Genomic DNA, 7,855 nt, shown 5'->3' with positions numbered 1-7,855 from the left:
ACAGGGGTTGGAAGAGGGGAGAGGGTGGTGAAGGTGGGTGGTGAGGGAATGTGGGAGTGGGTCGGCGGAGGAGGGGTGAGGGGTAGAGAGAGGAAGATGGGGACCAGAATCGTTTTCTCTTTTCCATGGGTTTTAGTGCAGTCACTGTGTGAGATTGGGTTGGGGGGGGATCTGATGGCGATGAGGCCACAGTTCTTGCCAGGGCGAGACGTGCAGTACTCAGGGAAGGGAAGGGTTACGGTGGGTGGGGGTTGTTAGTGGGTGTAATGGGGGATAGGGCAGGGGAAGGTGGTGGATGTGTCTGCGCGTGCGGGCGGTTCGGTGCAGGGGTGGGCGGTTCGATGGGAAGGTGGGGAGGGTGTGCTAATGTGGGTTAGGAAGGGGGGTATGCTTGCAGGTGAGTGGGTGGGGGTTGAGGAAACAGAGGTCTTTGGATGTCTGGCGAGCCAACAGGCTCCTCTGGCTTGGGAGTTGGTTAGAGGGTATGGTGGGTTCATGATGGTGGGTGGAGGGTGGTTGGGGGATGGGGTTGTTTGGGAAGGGTGGGGTGGATTCAAGGGGAGGGAGGTGTGAGGCACGCCAGAGTGAGGCTCTGAGATTGGATCTTAATAAGACGGGTGGAGTCATGGCACACTATCTCAATGTGAGACAACACAGTGAAGTAATTAGGGCACACTCTGTGATATTTGGGCATGCTATCAAGATGTGAAGCTCAACACAGTGAAACAATTGGGGTACATTTGGTGATATCTGGGTGCACTATCTAGAGGTAAGACAACACAGTGTTATACAGTTGGGGTACAAACAATGATATTTGGGCACACTATCAAGCTGTGAAACTCAACACAGTGAAATAGTTGGGGCACACTCAGTGATGTCCCTTGCTCAATGATTGGGCACACTTTCTAAAATCCGATTTTAACACAGTGACGCTATTAGGGCACACTCAATGATGTTGGGAATACCTTCTAAATTCAACTTTAACGTAGCAACGATATTAGGCACACTTTTTAAATTCAACTTCAGCGCCATTAGGCACACTCAATGTTGTTGGCAACACATTCTTGGCACAGTGACGCTATTAGAGCACACTGAATGATGTTGGGAATACCTTCTAAATTCAACTTTAACCCAGTGAAGCTATTAAGCACACTTTTTAAATTCAACGTTAACACAGTGACGCTATTAGGCACACTTTTTTAATTCAACTTTAGCGCCATTAGGCACACTCAATGTTGTTGGCAACACATTCTAAATTCAGCTTTAATACAGTGACGCTATTAGGGCACACTCAATGATGTTGGGAGCACAGTCTAGATGCAAGTTTCATTATAGTGATGTTATTAGGGTACAGATAATCGTTTGACCTTAATATGTGGCTGTACGATGTAACACAGTAAAACTTCTGAGATTTTTAAGTAAGAGTGGTGGCTTTCTGGCGTGAAGCAATTGCTTCAATCCCCACCCTTGTCACACTTACTTTTTGGTTGGTGTTGGTTGACGGCAGGCTATTGGCTTTTTGCTTCTCCTGCGGATACCTGCAGATACGATCTGGAGCTGCCTCATTGGAGCCACCCTTTGTCTTGGGCCCTTCATCGCAGGGCTGCATAGGCAGAGGGCTGCCCTGGGAGGGCCAATAATGGTTCGGGTAGCGCAGTCCTCGGGACCAATCAGAGCGGGGCGGGTGGGTCGGGAGGTGGGAGGGAAGGAAACACAGACGAGGGTGTGGGGTGGGAGCAGCGACGGCAACCGGGGCGCCAAGGGGCCTGGGCCTGAACAGAAGATGGAAAAGGCCTGGATGGGCTGCAGGCAGAAGAAAGAAAAATAAAATGAACACTCACCTGGCTTCCTTAGGGCAAGTGGAGCCTGGTGCAGATACAAGGCCGTTGGGCCTAGCACACATGGTCCCGGGACCAATCAGAGTGGGGGTGGGCGTGTCGGGAGGCGGGAGGGAAGGGAACACGGAAGAGGGTGCGGGGTGGGAGCGGGGATGGCAACCGGGGCACCAAGGGGCCTGGGGCCTGAACAGAAGATGGAAAAGGCCCGGGTGGGCAGCAGGCAGATGAAAAAAAACCACTCACCGGGCTTCCTATGGGCAAGTAAGTCGCTGTGTGGTGCTCCCCATCTGCTGAATACGTGGCAGGTATTTTCTGTATAGTTTCCACTTATGCGCGAGACGCATGTGACCACTACAATTCTCAGCTAGAACATTCTCGATTCCCTGCCCATGTTGGGCTGCTACTGGCACCGATGCCAAATGAGCAGTGTAATTTGGGAGAGATTGTGGGGGCATGTGCATCCATGCTTGTTTATAGCTGCTAGCATTGCCATCAATACCATTAATGCACAACACCTTCAGCTGTAGACTGAACAGTGTATGTCTGGAAGCGAGCCCTCCAACATGGCATTGAGGCTGTGACCTCAACAGCATCGTCTTGAATGCTGGTTTCCTCAGACCTCTCGCTTTCCGATGGGCCCTCAAGACAGCCACTTCCTAGGATTTCATAGGCCAGACCTACTCAAGCGCCACAGCCTTGTCTGATATCAGTGTGTTCTACTAAATCCCAAGCGTTCTCCATCTATGAGGGGATACTTCAGGAACACTATAAAGGCAATGCTTCCTCAGCCTCCTCTGTCGAACCTTCAGCCTCAGACTCTGGCGAATCCCTCATTAGTCTCTTCAACGTCACTGGCCTTCAATGGGTATTTTTCTGCTTCAGGGGCCCTCCTCTGTTAGAAGCCCTGTTGGCCCCTTCTCAAGAGCTGGTCCCTTCCCAACTTTCTCAAAGGCCGTCAACCAACAGTTAGCCGGTTAGATAGCTTAGTGTGTTAAGTGCTTTTTGCAGCAGTGTGATCTTCAGGTCACAGGTTCGAATCCAGGCAAAGCCAACTCAGCCTTTCATCCTTCTGTGGTCGATAAATGAGTTCCAACCTCGATTGGGTGATATTGTTGTATATATATATATATATATAGTCTCTGTAAAGCGATTGGGCGAAAGCGCTATATAAGTAACACATCACCATCAAGAGTTCTCCCCCAGATGCCAGTGAATCCTCCAGCGCCTTCTTACCCTCCTCCACCAGCAGATCCAGTTGACGATGACGCAGTAACTCCCGTCTTCTGCAAGGGTATTACATGTGAAGATGTCTGGCTTTCTCGCCTTCCTTTAGATCACAGTACCAGAGTATCGATCCTCAGACTGAACCAGGAGTACTGACCCATGTGCTGACCTCAAGAAGCTCAGAGCGTGAAGCAAGAAAACTTTGACAAAAGCCCCACTCCAAACCAGTATTAAGTAAGGGGTGGACCTTCCATCTGAGAAGGTCTGCTTGGTTTTACACCCCAGGCCTCTTTCCTCTCTGGTGGCTGCTGTAACATTGGACTCAAGTGCTGAGCCAGCAGTTTGGCTCTTGGTACAGATGCAATGGGGCTGAGACAGCAGTGCTTTCTTTTTGCAAAAATCTTCTGGAGGCTCAACTTCTATCTCTCAATGAAAACTTCAACACAGAGGGGCAATAATCATGCAACATTTGGACTTAAATCAACAGTCCAGCCTATCCCGTCATAATCATATATTTAACATCCCATGCCTCGGATGTCATAGCCAGTTGGGGGCACGGATACTCTATGAGGGGATAATGACGGAATATGTATGCAACCAGGCAAGTTGGGCGGGGTCAAGTCCAGACACGAGTCCCTGGAGTGCTGATCCTCGGGAATCAACCTAAGCCTCGGGATACCCAATAAGTCCAAAACACATCTGGCCAGAACATCTGATGAACCGTAAACCTCTAGCTCATCTTTTTACTTTAGGTAAGTGGACTTTTAAGTAGCTGACTCTGCAAAGGTGGGGAATTGCATCAAAATGGTGCAAGCGGGTTCGGAGCAGCCAGATGGAGTTAGTCATTTCCTAAGAGAAAATGAGTTATTAGTCAAGTACATGAAGCCCTTTACTGTACTCAATCATGTCGGAAGTTTCTCTCTTAGAAAGTGCACATACTCTGAGCAGAGAATGCAGACATAGGACGCGCAAGATCTGAGAGGCAGGGCGGAGGAGTGGCAGCAAGACATAAGGAGTCACGCCTGTTTGACTTGAGGTCAAAAGTCATGCAAGAGTGCCCCCCGTTTAGGTCAAAAGGGTATCCAGTTATAATGACGAATACCTTTTTTAAATAATAGAAAATACCGAAAAACATTGAATTGTTTATATAAAAATATATATGGGGGTTGGGTAAGGGACTAAAAACAGGTGCAGAGGAGGTTGTGGTTGGGTTATAATCATAGAAACGTAGGGCTTGGAGGGAGGAGGGGGCGGACCGACCCGGGATTTTATTTGGTATTTTCGTTTTGTTAAAAAAGTTTTTGTTAAAACATTTTTTGTTAAATTCCCATAGATCCGGTAAAAAAGTGTACGCTTTGCACTATAAAGAGGAAGACTGATCATTGGGGGATAAATACAGTGGTTTGGGAACATGCCCTCCTCCTCCACCTCATGGGCACGTTACCAGTGCTGTACTTTTGGTACCGGCCGGTCATACTTCAGGATGCCAGCAGTACCATGCATAGTGAACATTTAGGGATGCACAAGCAAACGATCAATTAACAGCACCCCCCCTCCCTCCTCCAAATTCTGTGTCCCCTTATTTGCCCATTGGGTCTTCGTTCCGATAGCAGAGGATTCATTGCTTGACCCCACTTTCTTCAGGGAACTTGAACAGTCTCCACGTTCTTAATATGTGTTTCTCACATGACTGCAGTGCGTTTACCTGTTGCCATTTTATCAGATGCATGTTTGAATTCTACATGAATTAAGCCGAGGTGAGCCAGCTGTGCTGTATCCAGTGAACACTTGACACCAAAGTACATTTCAAAACCTTCATTTTGGCGGGACACGTTTGGGGCTAAACTGTTATGAGGGAAAGGGGGCTTCTCACAACAAAACAGGACAATCTTAATAAAAGTGTGGCTGGGTGGGGTAAATTATAAAGTATCATTGTCCCTAATGTTTCTCCTTAAACATATCTATTCTATTGCAGCTACTCTGTGATATAGCACTCAGCGTGATTATCTGCATTTAAAAGATAAGCATGCAGGGTTTGCTTTAGATTTCTGTAGGTTCTAGTGCAACAGGGAAATACTGATCTCCCCCAAAATGTCCTGATCATACATGCAGTCCTGGTGATACAGTTCCCACCCGCTTCTTGACCATCTGGTCTCACACCGCCTCTGAGGTAGAGCCCCCAGCCAGCCCGGTGTATACTCTCTGAACTTGATCTGGTTCATGCCATTGCTTGGGATATGGCTCCCTGCAACTGCTGCCCGTCCTCTTTCCACTTGGAACCTTCACTATCCAGTGGCACACCTCTACCACCAAGTACTTCTTCCCCCTGGTCTTTTTAAGCTTTTTGTCAGGCTGCAATATTATCACTTTCCAGGGCCTGCGCATCAATACCTCATTGCACACCCTTGGTAGCAACAATTCCTCCGTCCGGCTGACCATTTTCAGACACAGATCTTTAAACCTACTCCCTACTCTAGAAATACTAGCTACTAGAGATAAGGAAGGGGGGACTCTACCAATCTGCGACAGGTGCCTTTGCAACGAGGTCCAGACTATTAAACATCTATTAACTAACTGTCCTGGGACTTGGAGTACCAGGGCCAGACACTTTAGCAGATTTGTTCATGATGAGTCTCGTCTTAATACTGACGATTTTTGGGCGAGATTATCCTCTGGTAATGAGATGGCTCTTTCGATTGAGGTGGGAAGAGTTCTAAAGGAACTAGAGTTAATAACAGATTGAATTGTTAAGGTTGATTTGAATTTCTTTTTCTTCCTTCTCTTTTTGATTTTTTTTTCTCTCCCTTTCTCTTCTTGATTCTCAATGATGCATGTTTTGTTTATTGTGATATTTAGAGTATGTATAGTGATTGATGAATTTGATCTGTTTTATCTTTGTGTACTGTTTGTTGAAATGTGCCAAAAGTCAGATTTTGGCTACTGCACAGTAAATTAATAATTAAAAAAAAAAAGACACAGATCGGCGCAACCACTACCCACTGGTCGCTTTCCTGCGCCACTCTGGGCTGCTCTGCTGGAGCCGGTTCTTCCACCGGCCCCTCTGATGACATTGGCTTTACAGGGAGTCCGGGTCTCAGCTTACCATCCACAGCTGCAATCTGCCTTCTCTTCTCCCAGACGGAGGAAACGCAGCCTCCTTCATACTGCTCGAGTTAGGTGCTTTCTTCACGATTGGCTAGGTGCACGCATGAGCGGCATGTGTTAGCTGGTGGCCATTTTGAGTTAATTTTCACGAATCGAAAGCCGATCAAAGGTTTTCAATTAATCATAACCAGCAGCAGTGCTTTAGGCAACCTTCGAGACAGTTTTTCAACCTTCCATGCCATTACAGAAGGGGTAAGAGCACATGTTAATCAGGTTTGGTCCCAGCAGTCCAGCCCACACTGCTGTTGGCCTCTGGGTACAGCAGCTTCAGAACCCACATCTGGACATACCAGCCACACTCAGCGTAACATTGTAAAAACTGAAGGGGTAGGGAAGAGGGGTTCATTCTTGGAAAGGCCTCCATGTAGTAAGCAGGAGGATATTCCTGATCTCCAGAAACCCTATAGTCCACACGGGAGGGTTGGCTAATGTAACTACATCACACAACTAAAGTATATAAGGTAGCTATTTAAATAAAGCATGAAATCACTGCACCTTACCTTTGCTCATATATAGGGATGACCTAAACTGGCTACAGGCAAAAGTGACTGCATTAATTTAAGCGTAGCAAAAGATGTGGGCTGCAAAAGGGGGCCTAAATCAGCAAATAAAGAGCCCAACCAAGCAGTCAGCAGTACATAGACCAGACTGACATGTGAGAAGCACTGAGAGCATAGGAATCGATGGCTGCTGAGAATACTTGGCTAGCCAAATAAGGAGGACCCAACATTGCATAACGACACTGTCGCCCGAACTGTACGGTGGCATGGGACTCTGTAGCTTGCTGCGTTTCCCTCGCTCTACACTTGTTTCAATGATGTAGTTACCCATGCATCAATGTAGCTACCATGCATCAATGTAGCTACCATGCATCAATGTAGTTACCATGCATCAATGTAGCTACCATGCATCAATGTCTACGTGTTCGGATATTGGTATTCATTGAGTTTTATATATAACAATTCAAAGGTGGGAAACAATGCAGCACTGGTGCAACAGGGGGGTGCGTTTAAACAACATCGACAGCATTCGAAAGGATAGAATATTAACCCTTTGGATGCCGGCTAACCGTGGGAGCCCACAGGGGGCAACTATGTCATTGCTTTTCACGGGAAATAAGGATGCGTGTACATATGTCACTGCTTTTTTTTTTAACAGGTATGATATGGGGGAGAGATGGTACAGAGGGTTACTGCAGTGCAGGCGAGGGAGGGACGGGCGGACGGTGTGGTTTGGGGAGGTTCCACTCTTCCTAACTGCACTGTAAAACCTGGGCCTGCTTCAGAAATTCACTCCCTGGCCCCCTCTTGGTGTAGGGGAGGCATTGGAGCCTCCAATCAGCCATATGGAAAGAAGCAGCTACAGTATTGAGATTGTGTGAGAAGATGCTAAAAATCCCTCCAGATCGAATGCCCTGTGCTTGCAAATTACTGAACCTTTCCCAAGTCAGGCCTATCTAGGCTTCTCTGGAAGCATGGGATACGGTTTCTAGAAGAACCACGAAACAGCATAAATGGCGTCTTCCTTTCTCTTCGCTGAATCCGCAATAGCAATAGGGGGAGCTGTTGGCTTAGGCTTGCCCATGGCTTCCTGAATTACATCCCTTTTCTCTTCTGCCTCGTGTCCCA

The sequence above is a fragment of the Ambystoma mexicanum genome, chromosome 10 (genome assembly GCF_040938575.1).
Source record: "Ambystoma mexicanum isolate Mex_15411 chromosome 10, UKY_AmexF1_1, whole genome shotgun sequence".
In the NCBI taxonomy this organism is placed as follows: Eukaryota; Metazoa; Chordata; class Amphibia; order Caudata; family Ambystomatidae; genus Ambystoma; species Ambystoma mexicanum.
Note: the sequence above shows the minus strand (reverse complement) of the source record.